Source organism: Aedes albopictus, chromosome 1 (genome assembly GCF_035046485.1).
Source record: "Aedes albopictus strain Foshan chromosome 1, AalbF5, whole genome shotgun sequence".
Classification (NCBI taxonomy): Eukaryota; Metazoa; Arthropoda; class Insecta; order Diptera; family Culicidae; genus Aedes; species Aedes albopictus.
Window position 1 is genome coordinate 20,349,479 of NC_085136.1, and position 16,063 is coordinate 20,365,541.

At 37.3% G+C, this 16,063-nt stretch overlaps 2 protein-coding genes across 2 annotated transcripts in view; one reads left to right on the plus strand and one right to left on the minus strand.

Annotated features, from left to right (window-relative positions):
- The window catches only part of LOC109433612 (E3 ubiquitin-protein ligase Ubr3), a 229,740-nt gene that overhangs the window by 49,067 nt on the left and 164,610 nt on the right, over positions 1–16,063 (minus strand). The gene's annotated exons all lie outside the window — the stretch shown is intronic.
- The window catches only part of LOC109408928 (uncharacterized), a 56,222-nt gene continuing 41,240 nt past the window's right edge, over positions 1,082–16,063 (plus strand). The window contains exon 1 of the mRNA XM_062844165.1: positions 1,082–1,459. The gene's annotated coding sequence lies outside the window, so the exon portion shown is untranslated. The remainder of the gene's footprint in view (positions 1,460–16,063) is intronic.

The following is a 16,063-nucleotide window of genomic DNA, read 5'->3' on the forward strand; positions in this document are numbered from 1 at the left end:
TGGATTGGTCAATACCGTGCTTGTGATAATACACATGCATAGTTTTACACGCTGTTGCGCGTGCATCTGCTTGAGGCGACGGAGAGAGTCATGACACTCACATGACCCGTATCCAAGTCAGGATGATTGTAGCAAAACAAGGGTGACCGGGTGACTATGATGGGATTCTGTCTTTTCTGGTGTTAGCGACTGTAGAGAGAGCGAATCAGAAACCGCAGAGACAGGGTGATACAAGTTTGGTGTTTATCAGCTTTTTTGTGACTTGTACGCTGATGCTTTGCGACACTGGTAAAATGTACATAAAATCGAAGTACATAAAATCGAGGGTCTATATAATCGAGGGTCCACTAAATCGAGGTATACCTGTAGTTGGGGTAGTCTTTTGGAATTGACTAATAGAGCGCAAAACCGCAAATGAAAGCACGCTGAACTTAATACCAGTAACATATTCGACACCATCGTAACCTCGTAATTGACACCTTTCCAGCTCAGAGTGGCGGTGATTCAAATTAACTGTACCGTTAGCACCAAATACCATTCGTGAATCATCCCACCCAAACACGCACTGTGCAAAAACCCTAAGTAGGTATAGGCAAACAGTCCATAACAGTCGACAATCTTCCGAGTTTGATTGTACGTCGCACAATCCAGTTCAAACATAACCTCACATTTCAGCTGGAATGTCCGTTTCAAACCAGCACTGCCACTAGATCCGCCGCAGCGTAGGTAACTCACAGAAAGTGAATCATGAAACAAAGCGCGCTTTGGCGATCTCCGACGGAGTACTGACCTGCACCGAAATGGAGAGAGTGAGTGATCGCTGCCACGATCTCCCTCTCCACCCCCGTAACATTCATTCATTCATGGCGTGGAACCGCCGCGCCGCTGAAAGCTCGCATAATGACCTGACGGACGACGATCACTACTAGCTAGCTAGCTGCCTACCTAGCCACCAAGTTGCCCAAGTTAGATGTATTGGTGCCAACTTGGAGGAACCGTCCGATCGTCCATAATTCATTCCGCTTGTTGTCCAGTAGCATCAGTCCAGCAAAGCCTTCGTTTCGCCATCAGCAGAACATTGCCATTCGATTCACGGTTCAGTCCGGTTCGGTTTCGGACGTTCACAAGATCATCATCAATTTCATCGTCGCGAAATCATCTTTGAAGATCGCGATCGTAGTTCCGAAAATCGTGCGTGATCGCAGTTCGTGAAAATGATCGTACCAGTACCGGTGGTGCGGTAGTGTTAACGTAATCAATGGACAAAGTAACAGTTTTGCACGTGAAGTGAATAGGTTATTGCTTAATTAGCGAAGCGAGCAAGCTTAGTGTCAGCAAGCAGCTGATCGTATATGAGACTTAGTCGAGGCAGCAGCAGGGCGACCTTCAGTGAATGACCACTTCTGGTTGGTTGCAGAAACAGAGAGAAACCCCACAAGAAGTGCAACTTCGCCAAAAGGTAAAACATCGTCCAAATTCATAGAACTGGACAATTGAAAAATGCTGTGTCTGGATGAGTCAGACATTGGCGTTGTGTCGTCGGTTGATCGCGTTTTGTTGAGAGTAGTTTGTTAGTTGTCGATCGTCGACGAGACATCGACGGGAGAAAGAGCGCGTGCAAATCTATCCGGGTCCATTCATCTCTCCGGCGGGGCGGCAAAGTGAAAATTTAATGCTTATGAATTTATGATGTGTCACCGAGGCGAGGGAGGCAAGCTACACAGTTTGCTGTGCAAAATTGGCTCAATGAGAGGCTGTGTTCGCGTGCAATGGTAAACTAAACTGGTTCTAAGAAGACCAGCATCCAGATTGTGCACGGACGGAGACGACTTGTTATCTCGAAGTGTGGACTTTATCATGTTGGTCGATTCAAAAGAGATTCGAAAAAAAGGGGTGCACATTGAGTTGTAAAGCAGAACATGAAAGTGTTGATGGCGATAACAGAAGTTTGTTGACCTAGAACACGCGGAAGCATATTGATGTGAGTAGATGTCACGTCAATTTTGTATACATATATGCAAAAATTATACCTTTTTTTCCGCTCTGAGTAGTGTTTTATACATAGTTTTTTTTTTAATCTAATATCTTCTGTATATTGAAGAATTTTACGAAAAAATGTGATTCTTGTTGTTGTATTTTTTCTTACGAATTTGATTGACTCGAGCGTACTTTGAACTTAAGGTATTAAAACGGTACTAGCATCCGCAGAATGCCAACAGATGTTGGAGTTTAAACTCAGGAGTAAATCAACCATGTAGGGTATTGGTTCCCTTATTAAGCATGTGGCTCCCATTTTCATCCCACGAAAAACAAAGGATTGAAGCGCTGTTTGTTTTGTTTCTTATTATTGTATTTTTTGTTAGAAGTGAGCACCCATGAAAACAAAAAGAACGGAGTCAATCGGTGCCGTAATCGCTTGTTTTCGAATAGGATGAAAATGGGAGCATGAGATTACTGATGGCACACATACCCTAGAAATGAAAAACACAATCATTCCACGATCTGTAAATGATGATCAATTAAAGAATGCTTGTTTGCGCAACAATTGTAAAACAGAATGCTCCAAACTCATAAACATCGAAAACCCGTGTTTTGGAAAACAAAACATCGTTCGGAAAATCCAAGTTTTGGAAAACCTAGTCCGGGCAAACACTCAGCTAAGAATATAACCAATTGCAGTCTGAACCACATATTTTGAAAACAGAGTTCATAAATCTGGAAATATGAAATGCATCTTGCAAAACAAAGCTACTGCATAGTGACAAAATGGAATAATGCTGAGTAGCACTTGGAGGTAATTTGTACAATATCAGGGAGGAAATAAGCACAATCTAGAATAGATCATCCAAATACATGGCAGAATATGATCAAAATCACAAATATTATTCAATATACCAGTGAAGAGCTTGGTAACTTCGAACGAATGGTTTGACAAGGAGTTCTTCACGGCATTACTCTAAAATTCTCTAAAATACTCTTCTTCAAATAGTATCCTAATCATACTTTGATTATTTTAAGAACCTTTTCCAAAAATGTTTTTTTCAATTCTCGAAAAAAATAGGATATTCTTTCAATTTTCCTTAAACCTCCATGAATCCAATGGCGTTTGATCTACTTTTCTGCTGGATTTGTGAGTGACGAGTTTTGGCAGAAATTCTTCCAAGAACTTAATGTAGATTTCTTGATAGACGACTCTAGGAAATCCATAACTTATATTAGGATCAGTTTTCAAAAAAATCTAAAAAATGGTAAGAAAATTCTAGTCTACTCTACACATAGACAGCCACTTCAGCGAAAAATTCCTCGTTAATGAGAAACATCTGAAACATCTAACATTTTTCTGTTCATTAGTAATGCTTGCAGCACATCGGTAATGAATTACAGATTTGAAACAGATATTTTCCCCGTGATGTGGGGTCCTTGTACCTAGGATCAGGGAAAAAGCTGTGGAGCAATTCCTGGGAAGATCTCGGAAGCCATATTTCAAAGTAATTATAAATATTCATCCAGAAAGCTTTACGAATATAATCAGGTTTTAAGGTTTTCTCTAGAAGTTCCCTTCAGAAAATCCTAGTTTCTATTAAATTCCTTCCCAGTGCTTTTCCTTAAATTACTATCAAAATGATATCATGATTTCTTAGCGGAATTCTTCCAAAGAGTTCCAGGAAAAGTTTGAAATCATTCCTCTAGAAATAATACCTGCAATTTTTCCATAAAGTTTGTTCAAACTATCTGCAAGTAACTGGTCCAAGAATTCAGTTAAATTGGAATAAATATATTCCGTGTTTGCTTCCTAACACTTACCAGGAATTCCAGATGAAATTTCTTGGGAATTACTTGAGAAAATCGTTGAATGTTCTGAAAGGTAAGTGGGTTCCTACAGGCACACTTGGGTTCCTGACAAAGCTCCATGAGAAATCAGCCAAATGCTCCTGAAGCAGAAGCTCTTTGAGGAACCGGCGTGAAAGAGTTTCTGGAGCGATTTTGGGAGCCTCGAGCCTCATATGCCTGGAGATATTCCGCGAGCAATGTTTAGAGGAGCTTTTAAAAAAAAGCTTCACAAGAATCCCCGAACTGATTTGTGATAGTAATATTGAAAACATTCCTGGAGAAATCTTTTGGGAATGCCTGGAGTAATTCTTGAAAGAAAACAAAAAAAAACACTTAATGTTTGGTAGAAAGATATATAATGCTAGTACTGGTAGGCGGGGCAATATGGACACCCTAAGGTTTTTGCCAACTTTACCTGGCAAGATGTCAAAAAAGTTTAGTTTTTTGATACATGTATCCTTTTAAAGTCTATTTAGCATCTATTGCATAAGAATGCTCACGAAGAAAAATGATTTATCCACTTCAAAAAATGTTATGGAAAATGTTAGTTTTTCATGACCGTCTTCAAGCATACGGGGCAGAATGGACACCCCCATGGGGCAATATGGACACCATAAGACTTTTACGAATTTCGTACATTATTTACATCTATAAAGTCATTTCATTACAAAACAACTATTATGGATGAATAATACGCCGAAGTAGTTCATTTTTGTTCAGTTAATTTAAATTCAGGCTGTTTTGGATAAAGCTTCGTTTTTGTCGGCATGTACAGCTGTGCCTAGAACAACTATTTTCCACTGCTGTCGTTTTTTGACCAATTTGTTTCACCCTATGTCTACTATAGTGAACATTTAACCGAAAATATACTGAAATCGAAGAATTTGGTTGGTTTGTGATTTAGGTTATATTTTTCCCTTGCCGCTTCTTTCAAAAAGGTGAGTGTCCATTTTGCCCCGGTAGCAGAAGATATTTCAAATCTTGATTTTTGATATAATAAAGAAGAAAATATAAACATGTTAAGCATGTAGATACAGCAAAACTACTTGCATGTGTTCTAGAAATATCAGGTTTTAATCGACCTGCAATAAAAAAATCACTAAATCTTATTTTAGATGGTGTGAAAATTATAATTTCCATGCACAAAAAACGGAGGACGCAACTTTTTCGTGTAAAATCGAGTATAATTTAAATTTCGAATGTTTCTTTCCTGAAACTACGTTTCAGACAAATGGACTATATTCTCCATTTATTAAAAGTTCAAAAAAGTTCGCATATTTCAAAATATTGAGGGTGTCCATTCTGCCCCGGGTGTCCATATTGCCCCGCCTACCCCTATAGTATATTACCATACCAAATGTAAGACCTTGTTTTTAGAGTTTTGTCAAGGAATATTTAGATATTCCTAAACGGTGTTTTCTTTGAGTTACTGGGAGGGTTCCTCTAGGTTTCTCTCTACAATATTTTTTTAGAGATTACAATAACAATTCATGCAAAAAAAAAACACAATATTTTCTCTTGAATGTTTCAGTTATTTTTTGGAAATTACTCCAGAGATTTCTATGGGAATTCTTTGAAAATCATTTGACTAAAAAACTCAAACTCATCCAGAAAGAGTAGACTGAATTGAATGGTATTTCATTTTTCAGGAACTCTGACATTCCTCTTCATTTACATGCTTGATTTTTTTTTCTTTTTTCCGACAAGCGTCTTGAAAGAAACTTTAAATAATCTTCAGAAGATACATGATCAACCAATTTATGTGAACTTTTTTGGAAGAATCGTTGGAGGAGTCGATTAATACAAACTATCTTGAAGAGTTACAAATGAATTTTCCAGAATCATTACCCCATAAATTCTTTCCATTTTTTTTTAATGTTTCATAGAACTTTCTCAGAAATCTATGAAAGAAATCACTAAAAACTCTAGAAAGGCACTTCTGAAAAAAGGACCGTTTTTGCAAGGACCTCTGAGTCGCTCTCTGGAGGGATATTTGAGTACTCGGATGGAACTCTAGAGGGAAGCTTGGATAAATTAGTGAGACAATATTGAGACGTTTAGATGAACAAATAATAAAATACGCAGAGTGGTGACCTATTTGCTAATTCCAGGAAAAGGCGTAGTACTGGTGATCAAAACATGATATTATAATTCGACAATGATTTTTCTTAATGGCCTAACTGACTTGATCGATTTCTCTTCGTCGACTCTCTCTTTCGCTAATAACTTGATCAAAACAAACAAAATCATTATTCTTTTTGTTTCTAGAGCAAAATGTAGTCGTCGTCTTCGCATTTCAACTAAAAAATCTTTGGAAAAATTAATACACTTTCCGTAATAACACAAAGAGAGGATCGATGAAGAGAAATCGAAAATGTTAGTTAGGCCCTAATGAAGAATCAGTGTCGAATTGTATTGATGCGAGAGAAAATATCTTAAAATTTTTTATGGACTATCTCAAAATTTGGTACTTAAAAATTTGATTTTGGTTGGATAATATCATTATCCCATTGACCTTGAAATAAGTTCCATAAGTTCTATCATTTTTCTCGTTCAAGCAAGCATGCATCCAGCTTTTTACGCTAACAAGAGGGGTGATTCGAATATGACGTTTCTTGCCGACGACCAAATTTCAGTTCAATGCCGTCGTAGTAGACTGTTTTAGGAGTTTGTTGATTGAAGTGTCAAAAATTTTCACTTGATTCGCATGATTAATAATCCTCAGCGTATTTAAGATGGTGTTACATTTGTATTTTGCTGAAATAATTAATCTCGTTTTTTATTCGTTTTAGACCAAGCAGCTGTATCGCAAAAAAATGGAAGTCTGAGGATTCGAAATAGCTGAATTTAACCAGGACGGTTCTGATAATTTCCATGCACTTTGGTTCAAGGCTTGTCGTTTTCAGCGTTTATGACTTCCCCGGTTCAATCTCCATTCGCGAAAGAATGATTCTAGTTTTGGCAACGTATTACACTCGGATACACAAACTGAAATTGAACAAAATGCCCAGAATATAAGGAACCAACTGTGTATTTTTATTATCAAACGAATTAGTTTTATTAGCTTGACCTAGAATTAATTGCTTCTTTGCAAAAATGAACCAATGGCTGCCGAATCAGACATTCCATGGTTCCAACATTTTATTCCAACTTAGGTGACATTCTGCTCTATTTATGACCTTCAACGTAAAACAGAGCCTAAACTAAGGACTGTTCATTTTATAAAGAGGACAACTTTGTAAGGCTATAAAAAGAAAACGCGTAGTTCAAATTTGAGCAGCCTTGGTTAGTTGTGCAGTACATTATATTAGCAGATAATAACCATAAATAAACTGGTTCAAAATTATTGAACTTCATAGAAATGTGGCAAAGTGTTTCGAGAGATCAATTTTTCAATTTCCAAAAACTAAAGATAAACACAAAATTTCTGTAAAACATCGGTGTATCGTTTTTAATTGCAAAAAAGCGTTTGCCATGCTGCAGCAGTTTGAGTGATATATTTTCTGGCAAAATATAAACCTAATCGGAATAATGGTTGTTGAGATATTAAAGTTACAAATTGGACTCGATTTTCAGAATAAAATTTATTTGTTAAACAAAAATGTATAAAAATATTAAATTTTGAATGTTTTCAATGGATCTAGTCGAAAGTACTAATAATGCAAATTCAAATGCAGAAAACCGCTTCTTGATAGCATTGTTGGCTTGGTTACTGTGCTTCATGGCAGTTACCGGAGATAAAACCGCTTCGTTCTATGAAGGTTCTTCTAAATAACGATGTACTCTATTGCAAATACAACGTAACAATGATGTCGAAAATAAAAATTAACATGTAGTTATTTTCAAATAAGGTATATAATTACATAGGGTCAGACCTTGCTGAAAATAAATAATAATAAGCTTCTCTAGAATCAAAAACTTGCATTTATGGAGCAAAAAGTATGCAATTTTTCATTATGGCCATCATTAAGTATTAAATTTATGATGAAGAATGTACTTTAAAGCATATTTTTCTTCGGTATCATTTAGAATGCGATTCTCTTCTATACTGGACAAATTTTGAACTGATTCCGTAGTGTTATTGCATCACTGGACTTAAATAAGTATTTTTTATCAATTTCATTGATAACAAGGCAACTCACTATATCAAGCTGTATAATGCTTGGTGCATTATTACTGACCAACTATTACACTCTACCTTTAGAAGAATAGTATTAGATCCCAACACATTGAAAAGTTCATGAAAATTTTAAAGTTATGTATGTGGAAAGTTGTGTAGAATTTTGAGAAATGGGGTTTTATTGAGTTTTAACGAAAACCGCTTCAGTTCCATAACTAAGGACAATTTGTATAATGTTATATTTTTCCTACACTGTAGAATAGCTATGGAAATTTATGCAAAAAACCGATAATGATTTTATTGAAAAATAAAAAAGATATCACACAAATAAGGTGTCCTCTTTATAAAATGAACAGTCCTTATTGATCATCATGCACCGCCAAGTAGAAAGCTGGATAGAGCAGAAAAGTGCGGACCATATTGATTCGTCAAGACTCGAGAGTGTAAGAGGATATGCTAACATATTTCCAATCAATGTGCGGTAAATCCTTTTGCAGTTAACCTAAAAAAATGTAAGGTAGATTAATTTCTCCAGCAGAATAAATATGTAACACCATTTCAAAATTCCCTGAGGATCGCTGTTGATGTGATACGAATCAAGTGAAAAAGGTTGACACTTCAATCAACAAACTATCCTAGCAGTCTACTATGATGGTATTGAACTGAAATTTGGTCGTCGGCAAGAAACGTCATATTCGAATCACCCCTTGGTCTAGCGTAAAAAGCTGGATAGACAAAAGAATGTTCTCACTCTGCCTGAACCAACGAATAACATTCAGCCGATTGAATCAGAACACATTTATTGATTCAAGTTGCAGTTCCGAATCCTACGGATGAATTCGTACCCGTCTCACAAGAATGGAAACGTTCATTTTAGGCACACAGATTTTGGCGACTCATTAAGCCGTCGTTTTCTTGCGGCGCCCCGTTGCAGAGCGAAGAAACAGAAGCAAAGAATGATCAAAGAAAGTCAAAAGAATTCCAAAGTAAGTCAAAAAAAATCCATTGGCTGGGGAAAAAACACATTTGTTTCAGAATATGCGAGGTAGTAAGTAAGGGAAATGCAATAGCTGAATGAGTGTTTCCTATGCTTGCGTTTAAGATACACTAAAATTATATTTTAAACCTCTACAAATATGTTTCGTAAAACCAGTTTTCGTAAATTGAAAGCAATTTAACGCGTAAAATGTACGGTTCATTCGTACCACCATGCTGAAACAGTTCAAATGGGTTGTATCATGTTTGAAATCACGAATCCGACAGACGGTGAATTTGCTCATTCGTAGATTTTGGCTTTAGCTTTGTAGAATGAAACAAAATTTACAATGTCAAACGCTTTTTACTAACCTTGAGTAAAAAGAAAATTTCGCTTCGTAGAATGCTACAAAGCTCACCAGTTATCACTTATGATTGATTGGATTGCAGAGAAAACAAAGAAACCTGTTTTCAGGTGCATATGACGATGGGTGTGCGAGAAGAAAATAGGAAGCATACTTATCAGTTGAAAGTAAAAGTAATTTATTAACAGAATCAGAGTGAAAAGCGTTTCCGTTGTTTCCGAACGGTTCCAACAAGCGCCTACAGATGACTAACACTGGTAGGTATCAATCAAAAGATATGTGTTCGGGGTTTTGGAAACCAGCTGATACACGTGTGCAATTTTTTAGGGTGTATTATGGCGGTCCGACAAAAAAAAAGAGTTTTTGTTTATGTCGGAGTGATTTTTACGAAACGATTTTAAGCACAAATCTTTTTGTTATAGAAAACAACTAATGGCGTTTGTTAAGTGGAAGAGCGTTGTCGTACAAAGAAACAAAATATATTTTCAGTGTAGCTTAGTATAAATTAGTCCTGTTCAACGACGCAGGTTGAACTTGCTCGAATTGCTGCATCCCGCTCTTACCCATTTGTCGGGTAAGAGCGGGATGTAGTAACTTCGAGCAAGTTCAACCTAGATCGAAAGGATCATTATCTTGACCATATGTATGTCCGAGGTATAAATTAAAACAGATGTGATGTCAATAGTCAATTAGTCGTAGTACTTCATCCATTTTTCTACGGCGCAATAGCATTACGTCCGAAGCCATAATGCCCAAGGGCTTTTATGGCGCATTTTCCGGGGCATAACGTCCGAACATGCAGATACCCCACGAAGTCCAAGGAAAGAAAACACAAAGAATATTATGACGCATCCAAACTTTTGAACGTTATAACGCGAAAAAAAAAACGCGTCTCAACGACGTTCTGATCCGGCCCCAAACTTTTTTCGGCACTTCCACGAATTCCGACTTGGGATTCCTCCAGAAAGTCTTTTCGGAAACTCCTGTAGATATTCTAGCTGTGAATTTCTCCATTAATCCTTTCTGGAGATTCCTACAGAAATTTCATCCGGAGTTTCCCTAGAATTTCTATCTGTGGATCATTCCAGGAAAGTCATTTGCTGATTTCTGCAGGAACTTCTACTGGATATCTCTCCAGAAATTGTATGGATTACATCTATATAGTTTCCTAGAAACAATGTTCTGTAAGATTCCCATGAGAACTCCTGAAGGGCATCTAGAAGAAACTTCAGGATGATTTTCAAAAGCGATTCTTGGAAGGAGTCCCAATAGGATATCCAGAAGAAATTGCAAAGACGATTTCAGTGGGAATCCAGTAGAAGCTCAATAAATACTGGCAGATTTTCAGAAGGAATATTTGAAGAATTCCAAGAAAAAACTAATGTAATATTTCCAGAAGGATTTCCATGATGATTATCAGGAGAGAAGAACTCCTGGGAAATTCCCAGAAGGAGCTCTAGGAGGAAATCCAGTGAGAAATCTTGTAAAGATATTCAAAAGACGATTCTGGAGGGAGTCCAGTAGAAGTTCATGGAGCAATCTAAGAACAATTTCATAGATGGATTCCAGAAAGATTCCCTTCCAAAGGAAAAACTTTTGCTGGAAGTCCTGGAAACAATCCTAGACGAATTCCAGAAATATTTCCTTGCAGAATACTTCAACTCTGTGAATCTCAGAAGCAGTGTTTGAAATTTTATCGCGAGTTACTGAGTGGTCTATACTCAGCTAGTGTTACACTCGACGAATGTAACAAAAGGTGAAGCGACGTGCTCGGAAACGCTTCCCCGCTTCCCGATATGCTATTCATTCTTTTGCCCGGTTCGTACGAGAGCCCCCAATCAAGAGAGAAGATACTCAGCGACGTTAATGAAAGCGAAGCATTTGGCAAAAATATGTTTTGTCATTGTCAGAATATTGCCATAACTCTTGATTTTTATGGCAACGCAACCTGCAACATAAATACAATTGCAGTAAATGGTGTGCTACAATTTAAGAGCGAAAATACGTTAAATAATGATAAAAATAACGTATATTCACAGTTGCTGCAAGCGATGAGAGAACATTAGACAATGTTACGCTTAGCTATGCCTGCTTATCTCCGCAGATTGAGTATATCAGAGGATCTTCTTCGAATTCCTTCATGAATCATACGACTCAATTAGAGAACATACGGAGATGAACCATCCCCTGGCTGAAATTCTCGATAATGAAGATAATAAAAACAATAGAGAACACAGAGAACATAGACGCACCTGGAAATAAGAACAAAACCAACAGAAGGGAAGAAAAACTGTTGAGTGGTTCATTTATCACTTTGATTTCCAAACACTGCCAGGAAGAAACTTCGGAAGGACCCAGAAAATTTTCTGGAGAAATCCTAGGAAGAACTTCTGAAAGAGCCCCAAAGGGAACACCAGAAGGAATTTCTGGAGGAATTTAAAAAAAATAATAATACTAGCTTCTACACAAAACCACTAAGTAACTCTTGGAGGAAGTTCTAGAAAATCATTTAGATGAAAATGTCTGATCACTGACACTACCACTGGACGGGAGGGATGGTCGGCTCTTCCCACTGGAAACGGCCTTCAGGAACAACTCACAGAACAGTTCTTGCGTTAGCCTTGAAAAATGAATTCCGATTCCGGTGAATCTTCGTAGTAACCCAGAAAAAAATAAAAAAAGAGACATCCAAGGTAATTCCAGAAGGAACTCCTGTAGAAATCCTAAGCGTCAGGAACAACTCTTTTTTTATTATCCAAACAAAACTTTTCATCGAATTCCAAAAGATAACCAAGCAAAATCGGACGAGATCACCTATATTGGAGTGTCAGAAACGTTTTTAGAGTTGGAGGAATTCATAAAGGAACCCCTAGAAAAACCTAGAAAGAGAATCTAAATCTGAAGGGATTTCATGAGATTACACAGAAAAATCTCTTATGAGGTAACGCTAATGGTATCTTAGAATAAACTTCCAAGGAATTCGTATCGAAATTCGCGGAGTAATCTCAGAAGAAACTCATGGAAGGATTTCTGATTTTCTTATGGAAATCCCAAAGGAATCGTTTAAAAATGCCCGGATTGACTCTTGGTGGGATTTTTGAAGAACAACTGAAGCGATTTCAAGAAGATATTCTACGAAGATCCCAAACGGAGCTACTTGAAAAATGCCTAAAGATTTTCTAAGTAGAATACTTGACGAAAATTGTAGTGAGATTAAAATTAAGTGAAAAAAACTGCATTACCTACAATCTCAGGAATATACTTAAAAAATCATAGCAGGAATCTCAAAAAGACTCTCAAAACGGTGGAAGCAAGCAAGGGTGGAAGTTTATATAATAAGATGCAAAGTAGAAAAAGAGTCGGACCCGGGGTTGGACCCAAAACCTTGTAACGTTTTGACGTTTTTATCCTGTTTAAGTAAAATAACGTTTAAATTCAGTTAGATAAAGTTGTGGCATTATTTGAATATTTTAGTATCTTATATTTTAATTTGTTTATTAATATTATTATTATTTTTCATGACTATTTTAGTTTAATTGGTAGCTTTTGACGTTTTTATCTTTTCAAGTAAAATCCAATTGGAATTTCTTTGGTTTGAATTTGTACGTGAGAATATCGATTCATGAAAGGTTTGTGTCTAGGCTAAGCTAATGACGATGTAACGTATCTTATAGGGTTTTTTCGATGGCGCAAAATAGATTTTGCGGCCATGTGCGATGTGAATTTGGCGCACTTGTAAATAATAGTTTGTATGTTGAATATACGATTGTTTCAATAGCAGGAAATTTACTTGACTAGAAGATTGGACTTGACTCCATCACTTCATAGTTGAGTCGACTGGAGAGCAGAAGTGAGCTTCGGCGACCTTCTTCCAGTTTGTACTGTTTTAAAGGTGTGTAGTGTTTATTAGAGTTATAGTTTAGTAAATTAGTGTAGTTTGAAGTGGATTTGAATTTATTTGTCTTTGTTTTTCGTTTTGTAGTTATTTGAATAGTGGATTTAGTCGCCAGGGGCAAACACTCTGTTCCCTGAGCATTTGTTTGATTTTCAAAAAGGTAATTATTAAAAGTGAATTCGTTTAGTGTATATTTTTTAAACTTGTGTCTCGTCTTTGGACATCAGCGTCCAAGACGCTTTTTATTCCGGACTCCAAGTCATTTTGCTGCTCCTCGCCCGCCAAAACTGGCAGTCAAACGGAGAGTAGGGAGCATATCCGGCCTACCCGCGTGCGGTTTAAGTACGATCGGGCAGAGTACCGGACCGCCGACACTCCCCCTCCGCACCTTTAATCCGGCGAACATCAAGGAGAGCTACCCAACGTCGACGATTGGCCACGAGAAACCACCGTCGACGAACAAAACCTGCGCAGGTACGTTTTTGAGTTCATGGCCATGATAACACACATACACACACACAACACAATCCATTTGACGCGCATATTGTAAAAAATAATATACATACAAATGAATTCAGTTGTTTGATTTTATTGTTTCTATTGTTTCTTTTGTTCCTTAAATTACCGTTCTAAATTTAAATAAATTCACTTCAACGACACTTAATTGTTTACTTGTTCTTGTTGATTCAGTTTTTTATTCCTATTTTGTGTGAATTTCCGTTATTGTTTCAGTTTGTACCTTATGTGTTTAGATTTGGTGCGTTTAGGGATTTTAATTTCAGTCAGCGGCCGTTCGAGAAAGCCCTTGAGAGAAAGAGTCGTCAATTTAGTCGGGCAAACTTTAAAATGAACCGGTGGTCTCTCGTTCGCGAGAGTGGCGCAAAAGTCACCGAGTTTTAAGATCTTCTCGAGTTAATTCGCCGAACGGTTACAACCTTTTGCATATGGCAGCGGTAGCCGGTAGCTCGTCTTGAGTTAGTAGATCGCATTTTTTTTGCCTTTCTCGTTCATCTAAGTGAACTGAAAAACCATATGTTAACTCAAAAACAGAATTTTCGATAGAAGGCTCGGAGGTTCAAGTCACATATACCAATCAACTCAGTTCGACGAACTGAGATGATGTCTGTATGTGTGTTTGTACAGTGTCGGACAATGAAAATGCACCAAAACCGTTTTCCCATGCAAACTAGTCAACTTTAGATTGCCAGTTATTTCTCTTTAGAGATCTCAGTTATTTCTCAACCGATTGTTTTCATTTTTATGTGACAAACTACAAAACATTTCATTTTTCAAAAACTATTGAAAAAGTTCGGTAAAAACTCTAGATACAAAAGTTACAGATAGGTTGAATTTTGACAATAAAAATGCACCAAGACAAAAAATGATGACGTCAAATCATTATGGTGTCTTTGGCAAATATGTTTCTTGTGGTATGACAAATAAATTTGCTGAGAAGACCAACATGATTTGCTTTCAACATTTTTAGATATAAGACTTTGTGCTAGCGGGGATTTTCTGCTTCCAGTCTCTATGTAATCATAAACGGATATTGGTTCAACACCTGACGTTTCGGTCACATATATTGTGCCTTTTTCAAAGGATCTGCAAATTGGACAGGTTTTAACATAGGTTTTAAGCATAATTCTACATAATCTTACAGATACAGTCCCTCCGTTTACTCGAGAGGTTATGTATGTTTTAAACATAGTCGCACGTCTTCACTTCACTATAACGAGAAAACAGAATTATTCGGGTACCAGTTTCCGAAAGAGGTATCTAAACACCCACGTGGTTGAGTTCGTTGGTTGGCGCACTTTTTCAAATCTATCAGTATCGATCTTAAATCGCACGAGTTTATTTGGTACAGGGAAGATGTCTGGAGTCCAAAAATGATGACCAGAATATCCAAGATGGCGATCTAAAATCCAAGATGGCGGCTCAAAATGCAAGATAGCGGCTGTTTAATAGATATTTAGGCCCTAATATCATGAAATATGGGGACCACAATATCCAAGATTGCGGACTTAAATCCAAAATGGCGGCTAAAAATTCAAGATCAAACATCAAAAGCCAGATAAACAAGATGATTTCTGGTGTCATTGAATGGATTTTTGTTAACCTTCCGTAACTCGCGCGGTTTGCCACCCCGCTAGCACCACGCTTATGCTGAATACAAAAAGCGAGATTTTTTCAACGTGTTATAGAAAATGCAACTGGGCGATTGCTCGAGGATTAAACATATGACAGTGAGATATTCATCAACATGTCACTTGAATTTTGTTAAAATGGGGTTTCGAAGACACGAGAAAGGCGCCAGAGTTTTTTGTTCTACAGAGGTTACCCGATTTTGTAAGGCCTTTTTTCAAAATTCATCCAGAATTACTACAGAGATTTTATCAAGGGGCTGCTCCAGTACTTCCTTTTGAGATTCTTCCTGAAATACCTCTTGGAAGTCTTCCCGTAATCTTGCTAAAGTTGCTTCAGGAATTTGTATTGGAATTCCTGCTGGAATTGCTCCTAAGATTCCTCCAGGAATTTCTCTAAGAGCTCCTGTTGGGGTTTCTCTTTAGATTCCTCCAGACATTCCTGTTGTGATTCATTCAGGAATCCTTCCAAACATTTTTTCCAGAGATTTCTCTAGGGATTCCTCCAGGTAATCCTGTTAGGTATTGACAAAATTCATGCTAGGAATCTTTTAGGAATTCCTTCACGGGAATCCGCGCGGAATTTTTCAAGGAATCCAGCTGAGTTTGCTGCGAAAATTACTTTAAGAGTTCCTGCTGCGGTTTGTCCAAGGGTTTTTTTCAATTATTCGTCTTGTGATTCCTTCAGGATTTTTTTCCAGAGATTCTTCTAGGGACTCCTCCAAGCATGTAT